This window comes from Gossypium arboreum, chromosome 3 (assembly GCF_025698485.1).
Source record: "Gossypium arboreum isolate Shixiya-1 chromosome 3, ASM2569848v2, whole genome shotgun sequence".
Lineage (NCBI taxonomy): Eukaryota > Viridiplantae > Streptophyta > Magnoliopsida > Malvales > Malvaceae > Gossypium > Gossypium arboreum.
In genome coordinates this window covers 32,246,545-32,262,160 of record NC_069072.1, presented here as the reverse complement: position 1 = coordinate 32,262,160, position 15,616 = coordinate 32,246,545, and the positions used below count along the sequence as shown (strand labels likewise).

Sequence of the window (15,616 nt, the reverse complement as noted above, 5' to 3'; positions counted from 1 at the left end):
TTTCACATTTCTACCACACATTTTACAACTTTTGTAAAAAGGTCCCTTTAGGGGTTTTTCATGAAAATCACCTAGGAAAAGTTGTTTAACACACCTCAAACTTTCATATTCCTCCATAAAACATAAAAATACAAGTAACTAATGGATGGGTAAATTTTTAAACATGACCCCTAGCATGAAATATGGGTAGAAATGGAGAGAATAAGTTACCAGGATCTCAAAATTACAAAAAAAAAAATTTAAAATGGGGTTTAGGAGCACTTACTAATGAGCTTGAAAAGCTTGGAAACCCTAGCTGTGGTGTCTTAGGAATTTTGGCTGGACAAGGGAGAAGAATGGCTGATTTTTGCTTTCTTTTTCCCATTTTATTTCATTAATATGCCAAATGACCAAAATGCCCTTAAGCCCTTTCTTTGAAATTTCATCCATGCAAGCCCATTTTTGTCTAAAAACTTAGAAATTGGGCAAATTGCTCCCCAAGACCTTCTATTTTATAATATAAAGAAATTTCATGAAAATTGCTTCTAGAATCCAAGTTTTGCAATTTATTCAATTTAGTCCCTAATTTTCCAATTGGGCACTTACTCAAAGAATTCCTTCATGAAACTTTAACACATGCATATTCTCATATTCTAAGCATCGTAATAATCATAAAATAAATATTTTGATGTCGGATTTGTGGTCCCAAAACCACTATTCTAACTAAGCCCTATTTTGGGATGTTACATTTCTCCCCCATTAAGGACTTTCGTCCTCGAAAGTCTTACCAGTGAATAGATCGGATATTGGCTTCTCATGGTTTCTTTTGGTTCCCATGTAGCCTCTTCTACACCATGTCGATGCCATAAAACTTTTACTAGGGCCACATCTTTATTCCTCAGCTGTTTAACCTCACGAACCAATATCTTAACTGGTTTATCTCCATAGGTCATGTCCGGTCGAATTTTAATCTCAGCCAATGACGTCACGTGAGAGGGGTCTGATCGGTATCGCCTTAACATAGATACGTGGAACACATCGTGAATCTTTTCCAGTTCAGGTGGTAATTCCAAGCGATAGGCTAACGGTCTAACTCTTTCAATGATCTCGTACGGTCTTATAAATCGCGGACTCAGTTTGCCTTTCCGGTCAAATCTCAACACCTTTTTCCATGGAGACACTTTTAAGAATACTCTACCTCCAAATTGAAACTCAATTTCCTTTCTTTTCAAATCAGCATATGACTTTTTCCTATCCGATGCCGCTTTCAAACAGTCTCGTATTACTTTAACTTTCTCTTCAGTTTCTTTAATCAAATCAACTCTGTGAATCTGATTTTCCTTAAGTTCTGTCCAATACAATAGAATTCGGCACTTCTTGCCGTACAAGGCCTCATAAGGTGCCATCTTCAAACTCGTCTAAAAACTGTTGTTGTAGGCAAATTCTACTAGCGGCAAATATTTTTCCCAGCTACCCTGAAATTCAAGGATGCAACATCGCAACATATCCTCAAGAATCTGAATCATCCGCTTAGACTGACCATCTGTCTGAGGATGAAAAGTTGTACTAAAGCTTAGCTTCGTACCCAAGGCTTCTTGTAATTTCTTTCAAAATCTCGAAGTGAACCTCGGGTTTCTGTCAGAAATAATAGATAGTGGTAACCCATGCAATCTTACAATCTCAAAAATGTACAAGTTGACCAATCTATTGAGGGAGTAATCTGTCCTCATTGGAATAATATGAGCCAACTTCGTCAACTTATCTACTACGACCCATATGACATCTTTCTTCTTTAGAGTCAATTGCAATCCTATCACGAAATCCATAGTAACTCTGTCCCACTTCCATTTGGGGACCATCACAGGCTGTAGCAAACCTGAAGACACTTGATGTTCAGCTTTAACTTGCTAACATACTAGGCATTTTGACACAAATTCAGAAATATCTCTTTTCATACCGTTCCACCAGTACATTTTCTTCAAATCGTTATACATCTTGGTACTTCCTGAGTGAATTGACAAACGGTTGTTATGTGCTTCTTGCAAAATTTTTCGAATAAGTTCATTGTTTTTGGGTACACAAACCCTATCTCTGAACATCAAACATCCATCAGAACCAATCCAAAAATCCGATTCAATATCTGAATCACATTGAGTTCTTTTAGCTTACAAGTCATCATCATTAGTTTGAGCATCATAGATTTCCTGAAGGAATTTCGACCTAGCCTCTAGCTCAGCCAAGACTGAACCATCATCAACTAATGCTAAATGAGCATCCATGGCTCTTAATGTAAACAAGGATTTTTTGCTCAATGCGTCAGCGACCACATTCGCCTTTCCCGAGTGATAGTCAATAATCAGTTCATAATCCTTGATTAACTCTAGCCACCTCCGCTACCTCAAATTTAATTCTTTTTGAGTCATCAAATACTTCAAACTCTTGTGGTCAATAAATATGCGGCAAGTCTCACCATATAAATAATTCCTCCAAATTTTCAAAGAAAAAACGATGGCGGCAAGTTTTAGGTCGTATGTAGGATAGTTCTTCTCATGCGGCTTCAACTGTCATGAAGCATAGCTATTACTTTGCCATCTTGCATAAGTACACAACCCAGTCCAGTAGAGGATGCGTCATTGTAGACTACAAATTATTTTCCCGACTCAGGCAATACTAAAACAGAAGCTTCAGTTAACAGTGTCTTTAACTTCTCAAAACTTTATTAACACCTTTCCGTCCATTCAAACTTAATGTTTTTCTGTAACAATCTCGTCATCAGAGTTGCTATCATGGAGATTCCTTTCACAAATCTTCGTTAAGCCCAAAAAGCTTCTAACCTCAGTTACATTTTTATGTGGTTTCCATTCGACGATAGTAGAAATCTTGCTGGGATTGACTCGGATGCCTTCACCCGAAACAATATGACCTAAAAATCCAACTTCCTGAAAACTCACTCTTGCTAAACTTAGCATACAGCTGCCTTTCCCGCAAAGTCTGCAACACAATTCTCAAGTGCTTTGCATGTTCTGACTCATCTTTGGAATAAATCAAGATGTCGTCAATGAACACAACGACAAACTTGTCCAAATATAGCCATAAGATCCTATTCATTAGATCCATAAATACGGCCGGTGCATTCGTTAACCCAAATAGCATGACGAGAAATTCATAATGGCCGTACCTTGTTCTGAAAGCTATCTTAGGTACATCCGATTCTTTAACTCGCAGCTGATAATAGCCAGACCTCAAGTCTATCTTAGAGAACACGGTGGCTCCTTTCAACTATCGAATAAATCATCGATCCTTCGTAAAGGATACTTATTCTTGATAGTTACCTTGTTCAATTGGCGGTAATCTATACATAACCTCATCGAACCATCTTTCTTCCTTACAAATAGAACGGGAGCACCCCAAGGTAAAAAGCTCAACCTTACAAAACCTTTATCTGTCAGCTCTTGCAACTATGCTTTCAACTCTCTCAGTTCAGTTGGTGCCATCCTATACGGAGCAATTGAAATAGGAGCTGTCCCTGGCACCAGCTCAATACCAAAATCTATTTCCCTTTCAGGAGGTAATCCAGGTAATTCTTCTGGAAATACATCTAGGTACTCACATACTATAGGCACAGACTCAATCTTCAACCTGTTTCCTTAGTGTTCAATACAATTGCAAGGTAGGCTTCATACCCTTTTCTCATATATCTCTAAGCAACCATTATCGTGATCACAACCGGAGCTGTACCCAACTCTCTTGAATCAACTTGTAGAATCTCACCATTCGGGCATTTCAATTTAATATACTTACTACCACAATTTAAAATTACATCATGCAGTGCTAACCAATCTATATCAAGTATTACATCAAATTTATCAAATGGTAGCAATATAAGATTAGCCGGAAAATAATGACCCTAAATCGTCAAAGGACAATTCTTACAGACTTTATTAACCATGACTGATCTGCCTAGTGGGTTCGACACTTTAATAATAAATTCTGCAGGCTCAATGAGTATGTTCATTCTAGATACCAAGCTCATGCAAATGTATAAATGCGTCGACCCCGGGTCAATTAAGGCAATAACACATATATCGAAAAGAGAAAAAGTAACTGTGATAACATCAAGAGCAGAGGCTTCCTCTCGGGTACGTATCGCATACGTTCTTGCTGGGGCTCGAACCTCTAGCTTTGAAGTGTCTTTAGTCACAACTCGACTACCACTAGCACTCCTAGGGTATCTCAGAGGTCTACCCCGTGGAATGGGAGTACTCGACTTTAGGGCTACTTCCACTTCTTTTTCCACTCGCTCTGGGCAGTCTCTAAGAAAGTGGTCAAGAGAACCACATCTGAAACATGCGCCGCTCTTCATTCGGTAGTTTCTAAAGTGAAATTTGTTGCGACTCTTACACTTCGGCTTTTGATCATCTACACTCCCCACACTAGTTACCATCGGAGAGGAAGACTTCTGACTTTGTCATTTAAAGCTTATCGTCCTACCCGAATATCCTACCGATGAAGTAGAGCGTTCATGCTGGCTCCTTGATTTGTTTGTAGGAAATGAGAGTGTTTTACCACTAGACCTCTTGCTCGCGACTCAGGCCTCTCTCTATGCTTGCTTTCTTTTGTTGTTAAGCTCTTCAGCCTTCTTGGCCCGATCAGCCAATGCGGCAAACTCCCGTATTTTCAGGATCCCAATCAACAACTTAATTTCCTCATTCAGACTTTCCTCGAAGCGTTTACACATTTTTGACTCGGTTTGGAGCCATTCAGTTGCGTACTAACTTAGCCTCACGAATTCTCATTCGTATTCAACTACAGTCTTGTTCCCTTGTTTGAGTTCCAGGAACTCCTTTCTCTTCGAGTCTAGAAACCGTTGGCTAATGTATTTCTTTCAAAACTCTGGTTGGAAGAAATCCCAAGTGATATTTTCTTTTGGCAGTACCAAGGATACAGTCTTCCACCAATGATATACAGTATCCTTCAGGAGGGATACGGCATACTCTAAACATTCATCGGGCATGCACCACAATTCATCTAACACCCGCGTGGTATTTTCGAGCCAGAACTCGACTCTTTCAGCATCATCCTCAATTTTGGCTCTAAATTCCTCAGCCCAATACTTTCTAAGCTTATCTACGGTGGCCTTACCGACTCTTACCAGTGCCATACCTTGTGGCACATCCTTATCAGGTCAGTTAGGGGGCGGGGGAGGTCTTGGTATGTTGGGGCGATTCCTCAAATAATCCCCAAACTATTTATCCATCATATCAAAGAAGGTAGCTCCGGCCTCTTCCCGGCCTTCTGACATAAGCCTTCTACTACTACTAGACACAGCTCGTAGTACGAAAGCTGGAGCATGGCTCTCGACTCCCTCAGACTCATCTTGTGCTTGATTGGAAGACATTTACTATATTCAAAACAATTTAAACAGTTAGGAGATGTCACACTATCAATATTCGAATAATGGCATGTATAGCAAACCTCAATACTCTCTAGGGTAGTTCTAGAACCGACTAGATCGTAGCTCTGATACCATTAAATGTAACACCCCTCACCCGTATTCAATGCCGAGATAGGGCTCGAGGTGTTACAGGGATTTCACGTTCATAAACATATTAAATCAAGTAACTAAGTTGCGCTCTAATTTAAAACTTTTCAAATATGTATATCCTTTCCTTTAAACAGGCTTTCGAGGCCTAAAACATGCCTAGAGGTGGTGTGGGACAAAACCGAGAACATTTGATAAACTTTGGGCACCTTGGAAAATTTCCTTTAACTTGAAGTGTCACACGCCCGTATGACTTGGGACATGCCCGTGCAATCACCCCGTGTTAAGACTTGAGCATTCTGTTAAATTCACATGGTCAAGACACACGCCCGTGTGTCTAGCCCGTGTTCATTTAATAGACTTACCATTTTAGATGCAGGGGACACACGACCATGCTATACGCCCACGGGTGTGGCCTGTGTGTCACACATGGCCTAGGCACATGCCCGTGTACCAACCGTGTAGACTCTATTAGGCTATTTTCCAAACCTATGGTCACCCCCTTTTGAACACTTATACTTAATGAATATTAAAAACAAGGTAAAACATAATTATGCTCTCATAAATGATCTTTGCAAAAACTCATTGCATGGAAATCTCATATCATTGGTTTCGTACATGCTAGGTTATTTCCCATCTTATATTTATGTGTTGTCATACCACTTTAATACATTCAAGATTGGCTCGTTCTTATGACTCATTGCCAATTGGAATTCAACCATCACACATGACTATAAACTTACATGGAAATTTTGTAGGTCATCGCCTACTTCAAAATAAGCCGATTTCTATGGCCATAAACAAAAAGATAGATTTATCTTTACAAGCCTTCATTTGGCAAATCAAATGAAACATATAGCAAAATACTCAAAAGACCTACACATGCCATTGAAAAATTTAGAAATGTCTTTATACCAAAGCTGGTCTATTTGATAGTATGCTGACTCTCCAACCGTCTTTCAATCTTTACGAGTCCTCGAGCTCTGTGAGAGACAGGGAAAAGAGAGGGGTAAGTATTTTCATGCTTAGTAAGCTCGCTCATTTGTATATATATGTCACAATAATCTCATTAATATTCTAGGAAATCTCGATGGAATATCCATTTACCATCAATTCATACAATGATTGTTTCAGATATGCACTCCCGCGAACCTCACATCGTATGGTGGGATTACCAGTCCAGGCTAAATCCCCCATTTTATGAACTTATAAGGTGATGTCGGGATTACCAGTCCAGGCTAAATCCCTTATAACGACAAACACCTTTATTGAGCTCGGATCTGAATTACCAGTCCAAGCTAAATTCAGATCCTAATCGGATTACCCGTCTAGGCTAAATCCATAATGCACACATTGTCTTCGGGAGGCTCGACCATTCAAAGGAATATCCGTCCAGGCTAGATCCTTTTATAAATGAGATCAAAAGATTACCCGTTCGGGCTAAATCCTTACTACAACACATGCAGGACCTCATTACACATGTCAATTGTGGTTTATCATTGAATTCCTTTTTTAACCTCAATCGAGACATTTATCACAGTTCATACTTAAACATGCATTTCATAGAATTTCATGTTATTAATAAATGCAATCATCATGCATTCATAAATCATATAATTAGGCAGATTGAGTGTTTACTTTAAGTTATCCGAACTTACCTGGTATTCGTTTCAGTGTCATGTTTCGGTTATCCTGAAACCTTTCGTTTTCTTCGATCGACCCCTGGAATTTATTCCTCGGATTCTATAAATATAAAAATAGATCATTAACACTCCACATTATACATTTCAAGTCTAAATTCCACCCCGGTCCAAATGACCGTTTGCCCCTAACCTTTCATATTTTTACGATTTAGTCCCTAGGCTCGTATAATGAAACGCATGCAATTTTTACCTTACTCAAGCCTAGCCGAACACTTTTTCCTCTTATGGTAGTCCACATTTTCCATTATTTTTACATTTCTACCACACATTTTACAACTTTTGCAAAAAGGTCCCTTTAGGGGTTTTTCATGAAAATCACCTAAGAAAAGTTGTTTAACACACCTCAAACTTTCATATTCCTCCATAAAACATCAAAATACAATAACTCATGTATGTTTAGATTTTTAAACATGAACCCTAGCATGAAATATGGGTAGAAATGGAGAGAAAAAGCTACCAGGATCTCAAAATTACAAAAAACATTTAAAACGGGGCTTAGGAGCACTTACTAATGAGCTTGAAAAGCTTGGAAACCCTAGCTATGGTGGCTTAGGAATTTTGGCTGGACAAGGGAGAAGAATGGCTGATTTTTGCTTTCTTTTTCCCATTTTATTTCATTAATATGCCAAATGACCAAAATGTCTTTAAGCCCTTTCTTTGAAATTTCATTCATGCAAGCCCATTTTTGTCCAAAAACTTAGAAATTGGGCAAATTTCTACCCAAGACCTTCTATTTTATAATCTAAAGCAATTTCATGAAAATTGCTTCTAGAATCCAAGTTTTTCAATTTATTCAATTTAGTCCCTAATTTTCCAATTGGGCACTTACTCAAAGAATTCCTTCATGAAACTTTAACACATGCATATTCTTATATTCTAAGCCTCGTAATAATCATAAAATTAATATTTTGATGTCGAATTTGTGGTCTCAAAACCACTATTCTGACTAAGCCCTATTTTGGGATATTACATATCTAATCATGCTACAATACATAAAATGATATTTAAAATAATTTTCTCAACCTCGGTTTAGTGGTTTCAAAATCACTATTTCGACTAGCCTTAAATTGGGCTATTACAATTTTCCCCCTTTAGGGATTTTTGTCTTTGAAAATCCTATCGGTAAAAAGGTTTGGGTATTTGCTTTTCATTATCTCTTTGGGATCCCATGTGGTCTCTTCAACCCCATGTCGCTACCATAATACTTTCATAAGGGAAACGCTCTTATTTCTCAGTTGCTTAACTTCTCGGGCTAAAATCTTAATAGGTTCCTCATCATAGGACATATCCGGATGAATCTTAACCTCTGTTGTTGCAATCACATGCGAAGGGTCTGATCTATATCGACGTAGCATGGACACATGAAACACGTCGTGAATCTTTTCCAATTCTGGTGGTAAGGCCAATGATAGGTAATCGGCCCTACTCTTTCGGTAACTTCATAGGGTTCTATGAAATGAGGACTCAACTTGCCTCTTCTACCTAATTTGAGAACTTTTCTCCATGGGGATACTTTCAAAAACACTCGATCACCAACTTGAAATTCGATCTCTTTTCGTTTTAAATCCGCATAAGATTTCTGCCTATTTGAGGCGGCCTTCAAACAGTCACGAATCACTTTAACTTTCTCTTCAGTCTTCTTGACTAGATCGACCCTGTGAATCTGACTCTCTCTGAGCTCGGTCCAATATAAGGGCGTTCGACACTTTCGCCTATATAGAACCTCATAAGGTGCCATCTTCAAACTCGACTGATAGCTATTATTGTAGGCGAATTCAACCAATGATAAGTACCTTTTCCAACTACCTTGAAATTCGAGAACAGAACACCGCAACATGTCTTCTAAAATTTGAATTATTTTTTCTGATAAATCGTAATTTATGCATATTTTTACCCCATGTTTAACGCATTTTATGGATGATTTCCTATTACAATTGGTGAATCTGATGCTCCTAATGGTTTAATTTCATGTTTTATACTTAGGAGAGCATAGGAGAGCGAAAGGAACGAGAAACGGGCCAAAATCAGAGAAAATGGGCCAAAGTACGAAATCAACAAGGCCTGGACCTCCTCACACAGGCAGACCACAAGGCTGTGTCAATTTGGCAGGCTCGAGCAAGACCTGAAGTAATCGCACACGGGTGTGTTACACAGGTGTGTCCCTGTCGAGCCCAAGTTGAGTCCAATTCGGAAAAGGCTAATTTTGAGGGCTCTTAGGCATTCCAAAGCTTGTAAATACACCCTAGAGGAGGAAGAAAAGGGGGGCACAGAATAGGGAGTAAGGAATTACTCCAAGGAAGCCGATTGATCCATCTCAGAAGTCGGATTCACCATCAAGACTGAAGATCTCTCCTCAGTTTCCCCTTCAGGAGTTTTTGGGTTTTCTTTATGTTTTGTATTCTTTATTATTCTAAGATGTTTTCCTTTTTAGTTATGAACTATCCCCTAAATACCTAAGGGGAATGATACCTAAGACGAATCTTGTTATTATTTTCTAAATTGTATGATAAATATTTAGCTTGTTCTTAATTCTTGTTTTGATATCTTAAGACACTGGTTCAAGATAAGCTCTTATTCAGAGGAGGAATAGACCCTGTCTAAGAGTACATTTGTCATAATTAAGCGGAGTTGTTTCCGTGCCTAGACATGGGGTGACAAGATTTTGCTGGATTAGGGTGAAACCTAATAAGGGGATCCATAGATCGAGTTAATGCAACCCTAGGGTGTTAATTAGAGAAAAGTCTCAATTATTCAATCTAGGGATTAGACATTATTAGTCTTGAATAGGGATAATAACATAACTTAGGGATCTCTACAGAACAAGTTAAATGAATAAATTGTCCGATTCGAAGCCAGAATAACAAGTACAGTCTAGGTGGATTTTTCCTTAGGTATTGTCTTAATTCAATCGATTTTCCCAAAAGCAATTCCCCTATTCCATTCTCTGTGAATTCTTAGTTTAGATAATTAGTTAGTTAAAACAAAAACCTCTTTATTCTTAGTCTAGTAATAAAAAGACAATCATTACTAGTACTTTTAGTTCCCTTGGGTTCGACAATCCAATCTTGCTAAAACTATACTACTGTTCGATAGGTACACTTGCCAACATCGCAGTAATAGTTAGTTTCAAGAATGATTAATTATAAATATTTAAAACCAATCACGAAATCACTCGATCAAGTTTTTGGCGCTGCTGCTGGGGAACTAAAATTAGGAACACTCAATTTTTATTACTTTAGCCATTTATTTTTCTTGCAATCTAATTTTATTTTTAATTTTATTCTAATTTACTAATTTTCTTTTTCTTTCTTCTGGCAGGTTTTTTATACTTTATGACTAGAAGAAACCCGTCAGGACCACTACTTTTTGAAGAAGAAATCGTTCGCACAGCTCGCAGAAACCAAAGAGAAATAAGGTGAAGCCTAAGATACATAGAGAACGAGCAAGAAGACGATACTCAACCCCCAACAGAAGAGATGGCTGCAAACCAAGACAATCAGCTACCTCCTGGAATTGCGGCTAATCAAAATCCTGCTCCACGCATATGTATGATTATGCTAAATCTTCTTTAACAGGAACTGAATCAAGCATAGTTAGACCTGTTGTAGCTGCAAATACTTTTGAACAAAAACCTAACACTATTCAAATGATACAACAATTTGTTTAGTTTGATGGTTTGCAGGATGAGGATCCCAACGCTCATTTAGCCAACTTCTTAGAACTATGCGATATATTTAAAATTAATGGTGTTTCTGATGATGCCATTCGTCTTCGGTTATTCCCTTTTTCATTGAGGAACAAAGCTAAATAGTGGTTGAATTCATTACCACGAGGGTCAATCACTACTTGGGAACAAATGAGCGAAAAATTTCTATTAAAATATTTTCCACCGGCTGAAATGGCTAAATTACGTAATGATATCTCTTCTTTTGTGCAGATGGATTTAGAAACACTCTACGATGCATGGGAAAGATACAAAGACTTACTGAGAAGGTGCCCTCACCATGGGTTACCCCTTCAGCTTCAGGTTCAAACATTCCATAATGGCCTGAATCCTTCGAGTCGGCAAATGGTTGACGCAGCTACTGGCGGAACCATCAATAATAAAACACCTGAAGATGCTTATGAGTTTATAGAGGATATGTCACTGAATAACTATCAGTGGCAAGTCATAAGGACAAAACCAACTAAAACAGCAGCCGTTTATAATGTCAATTTGATTACTATGCTATCAAACCAGGTAGAACTTCTAAATAAAAAGATTAATGGTTTTCTTAGTTCTTCACAGGTTCACCCAGTAATGCAGTGTGAAGCAAGTGTAGGTGGAACAAGCCATTCAGAATACCAACCTTATGGCCACAACATGGATAACGAGCAATCAAATTACATGGGTAATAATCCTCGACCTCAAAACAATCCATATAGTAACACTTACAATGCAAGTTGGAGGAACCACCCCAATTTCTAGTGGGGCAGTCAAAGAAATCAAAGACCACAACCATCTCCAGGCTACCAACAACCACCCTACCAACAGAAAAAGAAGCCGAACCTTGAAGAGATGCTCTCAAATTTTATATCAGTGTCAGAAACTCGTTTCTAGAACACCGAAACAACACTTAAAAACCAACAAGCGTCGATCCAAGGGCTCAAAACTCAGATAGGGAAACTTTCTAAACTAATCTCCGAACGACCACAAGGGACCTTGCCAAGTAATACTGAACCTAACCCAAGGGAACAGCTCAACGCGATTAATGTTCAAGATGAAAAAGGATTTGTTGAGCCTGAGCCAGAACCGAGGCAAGAAACTGTGGTAAGCAAAGGTCAAGGTGAGGTAGATCACAATAAAAACAAATCGGTGAATGTCGAATATAAACCTCGTATGCCATGCCCCAACGCGACAAGGAAAGACCGCTCAGATGAACAATTTGGTAAATTCCTTAAACTCTTAAAAAAATTACATATTAACTTACCGTTTATTGAAGCTCTATCATAGATGCCAAACGTAATGAAATTTTTAAAAAGCTTTTAGCAAATAAGCGGAAGATGGACGAGGCATCACATGTGGAGCTAAACGCAGTTTGCTCAGCTATTCTCCAAAATAAACTACCCAACAAACTTAAAGATCCAGGGAGTTTTACAATTCCTTTCTTAATTGGTAGTTTAAATGTTAATAATACATTAGCTGATTTGGGGGCTAGTATTAACGTCATACCTTACAAAATGTTCAAACAATTAGGTCTCGGGAAACCCAAATAACTAGGATGAGCATTCAATTAGTAGATAAAACTATAAGATTTCCTAGGGGTATTATTAAAGTTGTGCTAGTTAAAATTGATAAATTTATGTTTCTCGTTGACTTCATTGTTCTAGATATAGAGGAGGATAGCAACACTCCTTTAATTCTAGGAAGGCCCTTTTTAGCAACTGCTAAAACAATTATTGATGTTGGCACAGGTGAACTCACACTCCGTGTGGGAGACGAAATAGTCACCCTTCAAGCTCGCAATTCTGGAAACACAATGGAAATTGAAGGTGATCATCTAAACCATTCTACTAAAACTAACAATATGGTGCAAACTTCTTTGCAGGAAATGAGTTTGAAGGAAGCACATGAGTCATTCTCAAGCTATAGTAGAGGACCCATTCATGAAGATCGAAGGCTACAAATCGAGAAGCTAGATGAATGGCGGACGTATAAACCGAGAACACTTGACAAACCGAATCTACGATAGAACAAGCTCAATCCCTTTCCAAATCAACTTAAGGTTGAGGATAGAGTCTTATTAGATGCCACAGATCCCCGCATTGTCACTACCACATCGAATGAAGAAATCCCTCTTACGGTACTCAACATTGTCCCATTTGGTACGATCAAGGTGAGTCATCCCAAGTTCGTCACTTTTAAGGTAAACAACACCCGTTTAAAACCTTATTTTGATGAGATTAATAGCAGGAATGAGGAGTATAAACTCCTCAAACCACCATGATCATTTAACAGACAGGTAAGTCGAGCTTAAACTATAAATAAGTGCTTCTCGGAAGGCACCCGAGCACTAACTGTATTAACTTCTTTAAAATTTAGACTTCAACATCTAACTTACTAACGGAGCGCTTGAATACAGGTTTTCTACAGGGACACGGCCAAGAGCACGGGCGTGCTTAGGGCCGTGTGAAAACAGGAAAAAAGTTTTTTCCAAACACGGGCTACGATAAAACGCCACGGTAATGCAACATGGCCGTGGTCGAACCTACCAAAACAACATGGGGTAAGACACGCCCGTGTGGAAGAATCATGGGTGAACTTGTTAAAACAACACGGGCGTGCGACACGCCCGTGTCTAGCACCTGTGGTTGAACCTGTTAGATTGACACGGGCGTGGGTCTGAATGCACGGGCGTGGGAGAAGTGAACAACATCAGACACGGTCATGTGCACCCACACGCCCAAGGAACACGGGCGTGTACTAAATGTCAGACGTGCCCAAATTCAAAATTCACGAATCACACAGGTTAAAATTGGGGAACACGGGCGTGTTACCTGGCCGTGTGCCCCAAAATCTGTAAATACCCTGCACTATTCATTGTCTTCCCCACTCAAAAACCCTAACCCTAGCCACTGCAATTCCACATGGCCTCCTTGCCACGCCCGTGCGTCGCCTCCAACTCTATTTTTGACGTCCATTCTTCTCTTTCTAGCGTTTGTTCACTCTTTTCTCGTTTATTCTTACTAATTTCTAGGGCTATTTATCATAATAATATGAAATTTTTCATGTTCCTTTCTTATTTTTATCATACAAATGTTATATCTAGAATAGTTATTATCTTTCTCATGTTAAAATTCTTACTCATTATATGTTTTCTCTACTTTATTTGACTAGTTAGAAGTAAATATTCATGATTAGAATAATATATATACTCATGCCCTTAGTGTTAACATTTTTCATCCGCTACACATTGCATTCCATGAAATTCGTTTCCATTTTTATGCCATACAATTGATTGCTTTGATTAACTTGTTAGTCTTAGTAGTTGCTGAAATTATGATTGTTATTTACAAATTATCTTCATTTTACTTTGATCATTCCTCAAAATGAAGTAATGGTTTTTGATCCTAGGTACCATGTCATCTTCACAAGGAAAGAAAACCGCTATACCTGCTTCAAAGAAGAGAAAGGGAGCATAATCTTTCGCGGGTCCAACCACGGAAATTCGTCACCCTCTCCTGCAGTTCCCTCGAGGGCACCAAGAAGAGCTTTTCCAAATACTTCGGGCTTGACCTTTAATTGCGGGCCGCTACATTAACTGGGCTGCCATAGAACAAGTTCAGTTGGCTGATGCGATTCGGGCCCTCCTAACCACCGACCCTTGGGAGCTATTCTTTGGGATCATCGAACCAACATACCTCGAGCTCACGATGGAACTATGCTTAACATTCCATCTTCAGACAATAATGACGAATTACGATGATCCCAGCACAGTCTAGTTTCACCTAGGCAGGTTAGTCCGCCAGCTAAGCGTCCCAGAGTTCGGTGCTGCACTGGGCTTATATATGGAGGAGTTCAAGGATGAGAATGAACTACATGCTCTCACTCGCCACATACATTTCTCTCCCTCGAAGTGCTGACACACTTTGGCCCCTGGCGCAGCCTCCTACAATCCTAGTAGCTCCAAGGCATCAGTTCTCCCACCATCCCTGAGGTACTTACACACCATTTTGGCTCACACAATTACAGGGAGGCGAGAGAGCACTGGCATCATCAACACTCACGATGCCTACTTCTTATGGTGTATGTTGCACGGGCACGTCATCGACCTTGCCTATTTCATTACCCTCACGATTCAGCACCAAATGGAGCGGCCTAGGAAGGGGGTCATCTCCATTGGCCCCTATGTTACTCGGTTGGCTCGACACTTCAGGCTCCTCAGCACCACGGCCCAAGAATCATCCCTTACCCTCATCGGCCAGATGTCTCCACAAGGCATCTTGAGCATGCTTAGCATGAGGATGATCGAGAGGCGCCGAGGAACCTACCCTCCCCAATATCGTCTTGCCCAATCTAACGAGGAGAAGGCCTACAAGGACATTCCTGATGATGTCCCTCCACAGTACGAGGACCCACCAACTCAGCCACCACCACCCTCTCTCCAGTTCATACGTCGGCTTCATATGCTGACATCTCTGAGCGCCTCACTAGATTCGAGTAGTAGTGTTTTCAATGATTTGACAACATTGATGCTACTCTACAGCAGATTTTTCAGCACCTCTACATCTCATTGCCAGACCCACCTCGCGAACCATCCAGCGATGAAGATGTTTAAAAACATTTATTTATTATTTTATGTTTTTAATTTTTATTAAAACTACTTTTTATTTTTATTTTTATTAATATTTT

At 39.3% G+C, this 15,616-nt stretch overlaps 1 non-coding gene across 1 annotated transcript; it reads right to left on the bottom strand.

Annotated features, from left to right (window-relative positions):
- Nucleotides 1–11,128: 11,128 nt before the first annotated feature.
- LOC128291270 (small nucleolar RNA R71) lies at nt 11,129–11,235 on the bottom strand. The gene has a single exon (XR_008281046.1). It is a non-coding gene; the product is annotated as a small nucleolar RNA R71 (small nucleolar RNA).
- Between the last annotated feature and the right edge of the window lie 4,381 nt (nt 11,236–15,616).